We start from the raw sequence: 9,019 nt of genomic DNA, 5'->3' as shown, positions 1-9,019 counted from the left end.
CTGCGTCAGTCTGCATCACCTGCGTCATGCGGCGCATTCGACTTTCGTTCAAGATGCGGGACAATAAAGGGCTGCATGAGCACAACTGATAAGAGAAAAGAAAAGATTTACGCGCCAGCTGGAGATGTAATTAAAGATCCCACCTGTTTCTGTATAATTTAATATGGTTTTCATTTTATATTCATTTATTATTAATTGTATTATAAACCTTATAGCTACTGAGATATCAGTGGTGGACGAAGTACACAACTTCCTTACTTGAGTGAAAGTACAGATACTACTGGTCAAATATTACTCCTCTACAAGTAGAAGTTGCAAAGACAGATTCTTACTTAAATAAAAGTACAGAAGTACGTGCTTTTAAAAGTACTCAAGTATTAAAAGTAAATGTCCTTTATGTCAGTTGTGCATTGTTTTATTGTCGTATACCTTATGCCTCTGAAGCACCCTACTGAATACACTCAGTAGCTCACAGTATCAGTTGTATTAAAGGAGTAGTTCACTTCAAAATTTGCCCCCATTGTCTTTCCATAGTCATTTTTATTCCTACTATGGAAAGTCAATGGGGGCAAATTTTGCAGTGAGCAACTCCTTTAAGAGCTTTATATGTTTAGCACATATATGTTTAGTTTAGATATAATCCTGTATGATCATTTAGCCTAATTATCCTCATTAGCCCCCTAGGCCTATATATTTTTTATTTTGTATATTCCCTTTACCAGTTTTAAGCAGCAATTTACCAGTAAGTAGTAAGGTTCTTGTAAATAGTAAAGTGTAGAAGCCATGTGTTTGTTGTATTTATTACCATGTGCATTACCATAATTTTACTACAAACAAACTATAGGTAGTATAATGAAACTATGGTATTTTTAGTTGCTGTGGTTTAACTAAAGATTATTAATTGGAGTATGGTTCCTATATATAGAAAATGGTAAATATGTGGATACTCAGGTTTTACTGCAAATACCATCCCTGCTGAAAAAAACAATGAATTTTTGAAGTAGAATGAGATTTTTAAATTAAATTCCTCTTTGTAGTGTGTTTGGGTACCATCCCATCAATAGAATCCATCACATACAAGTAGACAACAAGTATCCATAGTGCAATTCCCATTATAACCATTAAATCCATTACATTTTCTGTTGTATTTTGGGCAGGGTTCTATTGTTTTTATTTCAACAGGAATACTTCAACTATAGTTACTTCAGTAAAAACATCATTCATTTTCCAAATCGCTTTAAATGATACAGCAGCAGATCAGAAGTTAACACGCACGTGTAGCTCAAGGTGTATGTGATGCTTATTTACCGTTTAGCCGTTATGCCGATCATTTTCATGACAATGTTTCTACGATCTTTGACTGATCGTAACCCACAGATGATTACACCACACTTTAACATGTGCCTTTTTCGTCTTTTAATGTTCTATTTGCCTTTTCAGAGCGCTATCAACGATGTAGCAGCGCCTACGTTTACATTAGTTTAGCGGGGAAGATCCCAGAGTTGCCAGATTTGCGTTAAAAAAATCTGCCAAATGGCCATTCAAAGCTTGCTGGAAAACCGCGAGCTTAGAAAAACTGAAATACTTGGCAACAGTAAAAGGTCCTGGCAGATCGCAAGCCAGATAAATTGTGCACACAGGAAACCCCGCTGCATAGAAACCATTTTCTACTTTTGAACCTTTTTATAAATGTAGTGGAGTAAAAAGTATGACATTTGTCTTTCAAATGTAGTAGTGAAGTTAAAGTACAAGTACTCAGAAAAAATAATACTCATGTAAAGTAAAGATACTCAAAAAGTGTACTTAAGTACAGTACTCAGGTAAATTTACTTCGTTACTGTCCACCACAGGCTACAGTAGAACTTTATGTGACAGGCAACTGAGAAAGTTTATCATCTGGACTAACATGGGAATAGATACATTTATACAATATGAAAGAAGATTTATTTCATATTCACCTACTGTTTGTACAAAACGTACGAGGTTTTGCAATCTGTATGCTGTGCTATTTCTTTTGCCATTATCGTTTTACAATCAGTTTAATTAACGAAAATTGGTCTGTGTATTGCCGACAAACCTTTACGTACATACGAATAAAAACTCTTACACTTAAGCCATGGTTAGGTAATATATGGACAAAACAACTGTTGTGTTATAATAAACGTGCCGGGTTGTTTCAGTCCAAAATGCTGGATTGTTGTAACTAATGTTGTTGGGTATAACACCATCCCATGGGTTAATTTATAACCCAAGGGTTTGTTCTGTCCATATATTAGCCAACCGTGGCTTAAAAACAACCCAGAATGTTTTGAATAGCCTACGACGTTAACCCCCCACACACACTCACAATTTTAACATATTGTATATAATATCTCTTGAACGTTATTTCGTTGCAGTGTTTGTTGTCATTAATAAAAATGATAGAAAGTGTTACAGTTTAATTTAGATCACTAGTGTAGGAGAAAGAAATTGGGGTTGCTTTTGGCAAGCTTGTTTTGTAACCAGTGTGTTAGGAGCTTGTACCGCCCTCTGCAGGACGCATAGGTGAATTGCGCGAGTAAATACACTGTATGCATGCGCTCTCTGGTGACATTAACAGCTTAATCAACTCTAGATGATACAGTTTTATTAAAAAAAAAAAGATGTACAAGTTCCAAAAACTCTCCAAATTATTAATACATTTTATTGAATGTACATTTATGAATGTAAATCCAGATTGGACCGATGGATGCAAAGAGATATTTCTATATTTGGGAGAATTTTATTGACAAAAACTGAGTCTTTATCTAGATGTGTTTACCCTACAGGTTCCATGTTTATTTCTGATAGAAAGATCAAGATGATTAATCAGTTGAATTTTAACTACATTTGGAAAAGAAAAGTTTATTATATCAAAAAAGGAATTTTGGTGAAATATTATATAGAGGGAGGCTTAAAGGCCATTGACTTTGGAACATTTACAATTAATTGTCTTAAATCTTTTTTTTATTAAATAATCATGATTTTTGGTTTTGTGCCCCTAGAAATCTTTTCAAAAATGTTGGGGGAATTTAATTATTCTTATGTTGTGGTTTTTCAATACAAAAACTCCCCCTTAAATTGTCATATTTTCACAGGCAAGTTCTTTTATATTGGAAACTGATTTATAAACACAATTTTACCCCTCATAATACTCCAATTTGGAATCATCGGTATATTTTATTCAGAAACAAGTCACTCTTCTTTAAAGATTGGTGGGAAAGAGGTATCTGGTCTCGTTGTTCATCTTCTAGATGAAAATGGTTACTTTTTGAATCACAAGATGTTATGTGAAAAATATGATTTGCAATGTGATTATAAGAAATATCATAAGGTGTTAAATAGTATTCCCAAGGCTTTTGTTATGTTGGTTAAAAATATGTTGCCCAGTGTATCCTTAGCTATTCATTTACCATCTTTACAAATAAATGGGAAGGTTTTCATTAGGAATAGTTTTCCAAACAAAGTAATACGAACTGAACAAATAATAATTATTGTACAATTATCATATGTTCATTAGATTTTTGATCTGTTGGAGGAAGAGTTTCCAAAGTTAAAAAGTCTGAAGAGAAGCTGGATGTTTTACAAAGCCACTGGTACTCATTTTATTTACATTACGAATTTTATGTGAATATATTACAACGTGATAAAATAATTATCTAAATAATAAAAACTTAATGCTGGGTGTTTGTAATGCATGTAAATTAAGTTTGTAAAAAGTGACACTGATATTACATTCTGTTCAAAAAGGTGGAAGTGGGCGCCGAAAACTGTCGATGATTCTAACTGATGCAGAGGGCTACACTTTGCAGGCACTAAAATCTGCCTCCAACAATGGGAAAAATGTGCTTTACTTGGTTTCAATCCAGGAAGCACTTTCCACAGATCCTCTACCCTATGATGCTCCTGAATTCTCTAAAATGCCCCAAGCCAACTGTGTCTCTTGTGGCCAGAAAATGCCCCTTCAGATGTTGGCTTTACATGCAGACGAATATTCAGTAAGTTATTTCATCCTGAATTTACTTTTATCATTAATTTTATTAAAATATTTTTACATATAATTTAGAGCATTCAATAAATAATTCATGCAACCTGTGAAATAGAAATCGGAGTCTGAGATTTTAGAAGACGATACTCCTCCTGATGTTGAGGTAACAGATGCTGAAGAGTCATTTGGGGTAGTTATAATTTCACATTATCCTAAAGACTGTTACATCAGTGTTTTCATATTGAGTGCATTAACCTTTCCTAAATGCTTACATTTGTTTTACAGACTTGCCCCATTTGCCAGACAGTGATACTAACTGATTTTCTCCAGACCCATGTTAATTTATGCATTGACAGGTAGTAATACTTAAAGGGTAACTCCACCCAAAAATGAAAATTCTGCCATTAATTACTCACCCTCAAGTAGTTAATATAATATTAATTAATATAATGCGACGAGGATACTTTTGTGCGCAAACAAACAAAACTAACGTCTTTGTTCCAAAACTTCCTGATTTGATTGTTAGTTTCCAGCGTGCGTTCACGGGAGCCACACGCTAGAGCCAGGCTCTATGTTAGAACGCGCATGTGTCGAGCGGTTCTGACACAGGATGCACTGTAATCGACCACATGCACTCAAATCGGGAAGTTTTTGAATATAACCATTAGTTTTTTTTGTTTGCACACAAAGTATCCTTGTCACATATTAATTTATATTGAAACACCGGAGTCGCGTGGACAATTTTACGGTGTCTTTACGCACTTTCAGCGCTTTGAAGATTGGTCACGTTGCAATCTGAGGAGTCAGAAAGATTCCAAAATTACCTTAATTTGCGTTTTGGGGGGAAATAAAGGTCATACAGATGTTAAACTACTTGAGGGTGAGTAATTAATGGCAGAATTTTCATTTTTGGGTGGAGTTACCCTTTAAGGTGGTTTTTAAATCAATAAACTTAAAAAATGAACATCTGAGATTTACTTTTGTTTTTTTAAATAAGAAATAGTCCAAGGGAGGACACAAATGGCAGTCCCTATCAGAATGAAGATCTTCCTGGACCATCATCATCAGCAGTGGAATCATCTGGATACTTGGAGAGGTCCTTTAACTTTGAAGAGGCAAAGAAAGGTAACCTTTGAAGGGCAACAATTATTATACTACTCTTACCAATACAAATAAATAACCTAAGGGGCTAATTATTCTTGTTCATGCGACAATGGCTGATCTGATTATTTTATTTATTATTGTACTTCCTGATAGAATGGATGAGGATTTTAGATCCACGCATGGCATCTCTGCTGTTCTGCAGGACTCTGCTGAGAGAACAGAGCAAGGAAAAGCCACTGCGTTTTTATCTAGATTTGAAAGATAGCCCTGAAGACCAAGACAGCCATATTATCTTTCTATAAGGCAAAGGGAGGCAACTGGGCTGCTCCACTAAAGTGCATATTACAAGGTATATTCGCAGATTTATAGATTTTGTAATCCAAACATTTCTCTGTTGTTTTTCTGTTTTACATTTGTTGCAATGTTTTTTCATACCATCTTTGATAATGGATCTCTATTGAAATTAATTTAAAACATATTTTACAGGAGATGCAGCCATTGGTGATGGGGTCAATAGACATCTCCTGAGTATGGCTGTTGAGAAGCTGAGGACAGGCCTTTCTCTGAATTTTGGTATTCATGCTGTTATTGGAAATGTTTTAAACTTTACTGTCTTAATTTATGGAAAAAGGATAAAGAATTTCTTTAACACATTTACATTCTTTTTCAGGCATAGCAGATGTAACACTGCTGTTTGAGGGTGAACAGGATCACCTTGTTCCGTGTTGCAGTCAAACTCTGATTGATAGTGACTTATTTGTGGTTGCTGGGCGCATGATAGGCCACTCATTTCTTCATGGTGGCCCTTTGCTTCCTGGAATTAGTCCAGCCGTAGTTCAAGTGTTGATGGGTGGTCCCATCGAGACTGCAGAGTTTAAATTAGAGGATTGTCCAGATTTGGAACAAAGGCATACCATCCAACTGGTAGGTGCAAAACATTACTTGTCAAGACTATTTATATTTAAGAAACATCACAAATTACACAGTACATATTATACAGTACATATATAGTTTAAACTATAAAAAATACTATATTATTAAACTATATTATTATTTCCCTGTGTAGCATGTGAACCTATACAGTTAATTATCTTATGTTGAGGTTTTTGATGGTAATTAAAATAAAGCATTGTGCTTGCATGCTTTTGGAAAGTTGTTAAGTTAAATGTTTTTATTAGTTGCAAGGTAACCATAACCTTTCAGAAGAGGAAAAGGAGGAAGTAACCAGACTTGCTGTGTCATGGGACCTTCCTGGGTTTTCTGAACACCACCAGAAATGGCTGTTTAATAGGTTGCTGCAACACACTGTGAGTGTCTTAATCTATTATTGATACTCTTTTTATTTTTTGTTTTATTGTCTTTTGGACTGTTCATTGACATTAGAAACACTGCTGTTCCTCAGTCAGATTTAGTAAATCCTAGATACTGTATGTGTAAAGATAGTAAATGGACTTGCTTAAATTAGTTTGTGTACTTTTTCCTTAGGTTTTGTATAGGACTAAATGTCAAATAAAGCAGCTGAGGCATGGAATCAAAGAAACCAATGTTTGGTCATTGATCACGGCACGAGAAGATGCAATTAAAGTTGTCTTCCCAAGGGCGTGTGAAGTTCAGTATGGTCCAGAGGTATATCCTTTACCTGATTAGACACAAGTTCTATCTCTTGTACAGTGTTTGAGTTTGTTACATTTTATTTGTAGGTCATTCTTCAGCACATTGCTTGGCCTGTTGCTGATTCTGATGACGACGAAAGTTTGCACCCTGAAATTGTCACTCTCAAATTACTTTTCTTCGGGAATATATTCAGGAAGGTAAAACGGCAGTACACTTTTTTTTAATTTAAATTAAATGCTGTTATTAATACTATTCATAATGTTGTAACTTGGTGTATCCAAACCATACTGTGCGAAGTTTTAAAGATATGCTTATATATACTTTGTAATTATTTATCTATACAGCCACCTCAGACCAGCTGCAGAAGCTCATGTCATTTTGGACTGGATGGGAGGTTCCAACAGTCTGCAGGTTAAGGCATGTAAGTGAAAATTCTTCAAGGCCTCCACGTGCAGCCGGACGCTAATGCTTCCTGCTGACATACTAACAATGGATGAGTTTTCTTCTACTTTGCAAGCTTGTGCAAACACAGCATCTACTGGATTTGGATTGGTTTAACACTTTCAGAATATGATTCTGATGATGTTCTACTCAGAGTTAGTTTTGACTTTGAAGAAATAACATTCAAATTTCTTGATGTTCCAAAATCATTTACTTTAATTGCACAGTTTGCACGTTAAAAATTTCTTACAATCTATTTTAAAGGTCACTAACCTGAATCCACATACTGAAAAGATCTGTTGCTGTCCTGTTTTTAGATGCAATTAATACTAAATAAACACACATTGCAATGTTGTTCAAATGAAGTAAAATACAATGTCATACATACTGTTCAAGCTAACCTTCAACCAAATTCTGTACAAATGTGAGAGTTTGAAGGTATACTGTATGTCTACTCCAAATTAATCAGACTCCTGTAGTGGGTCTATCTGTGATACCAGGTGCTCAATTTGCTCATTTGTCAATTGCAACATTTGAATTGCAGGCACATTGACCCCAAAGTGATCAGCTTCAACATCTCCACGTTCTTATTCAGCTGCAGCAGAGTTTTGAAAATGTATCTATAACAAAAAATATTAATGTGATTTTGGTTATTTTTAGACTCTACTTTTAACATACAGTATATCTACAACAGTGACAATTGTAGGGTGTCCCTATCTACAGAAAACGGAACAACCAGAAATATACAGTAATGCATTTAAGGGTGAAGTAAATTACCTCAGGGTCACTTATTGGATTCTGATACTGCCCAACTTCCCACAGATTTGGGGTCAGGTTGTTCTCTGTCCTCATGGAATGGTTATCCCAAGCATCCCTGAAAGCATTGAGGCTGGCTTGTATGCGCGGTAAAAAAACACAATGACAGCAAAAGAGGTGGGTGAAGTTGCTTATTTCAAGATATCCACAGTCCTCAAGCCGATGTAGAATGTCATAATACAGTCCAGTGACACACATCCGAACATCCCGCCAAAGGCGCTCAATCCTGGTAAACAGCATAAAATTAATTCACATGGTCTGTAAACATTATTGACTAGTGTCTCAGAACTATATGGTGAGTAGGGGTGTGGTACATTTACCGCTGATTGTGCACACTTTTGCCAGCAATGAAGCTTGCATTCTCTGTTCCTCGCGTTGAAAACATCAGCCGCGCCACACCTACATTTTCTCCGCCATGATCTCCTCGTACTCTAAAAAATAAAAATTATGTTGATTTCAAAATTCCAGATCAGATAGCTAAACAGATTAGATAACATATCTAATACCATAATCAAATTAAGAATTAAACTGGTGTATTTTTAACATTCCTGCTGATATATTCTGCAAGTGACAATAGTGACATTCCTCAAGCTCTTTATATTATTATTTATTTGTGTTTTTTTATAAGTATCAAAAGCACTACTGTTTGAAGAAGCAAAACTGTAAAGTAAATATTTAGTGTCTGTGAAACTTGTTGATTATATAAAACCTTACCTCAGGGGATAACCAAACTCTTCAACTGCCTCTTTGAAAAATCCAAGCATTGTTTCTGAGCGATTGTTGTCTGTTATGCGCAAGTACATGATCTGAAAAATGAAAAAAAAAAATTGTACACTGTCAGAAAAAAGGCACAAAAGCGGTACCCTTTAAGTACACATTTGATCCTAAAGGGTGCACATTAGTACATTAGAGGTAAATATCTGCACCTAATATATACCGTTAGTACTTTTTGAAAGGGTACCGTTCCTGTGACAGCTTTTGTATCATTTTTCCTGACGGTGTACAGTGACTGGTTTCCAGCACAAATGATATAACGCA

General features: G+C 35.2%; 1 long non-coding RNA gene across 1 annotated transcript; it reads left to right on the top strand.

The window, feature by feature from the left end:
• Positions 1-6,557: 6,557 nt before the first annotated feature.
• Positions 6,558-7,171, top strand: LOC130563082 (uncharacterized). Its single transcript, XR_008964037.1, has 3 exons — positions 6,558-6,736; positions 6,811-6,921; positions 7,069-7,171. It is a non-coding gene; the product is annotated as an uncharacterized LOC130563082 (long non-coding RNA).
• The last annotated feature ends 1,848 nt before the right edge of the window (positions 7,172-9,019 follow it).

The sequence above is a fragment of the Triplophysa rosa genome, linkage group LG12 (genome assembly GCF_024868665.1).
Source record: "Triplophysa rosa linkage group LG12, Trosa_1v2, whole genome shotgun sequence".
NCBI classification, from domain to species: domain Eukaryota; kingdom Metazoa; phylum Chordata; class Actinopteri; order Cypriniformes; family Nemacheilidae; genus Triplophysa; species Triplophysa rosa.
This window is presented reverse-complemented; position numbering and strand designations above follow the sequence as displayed.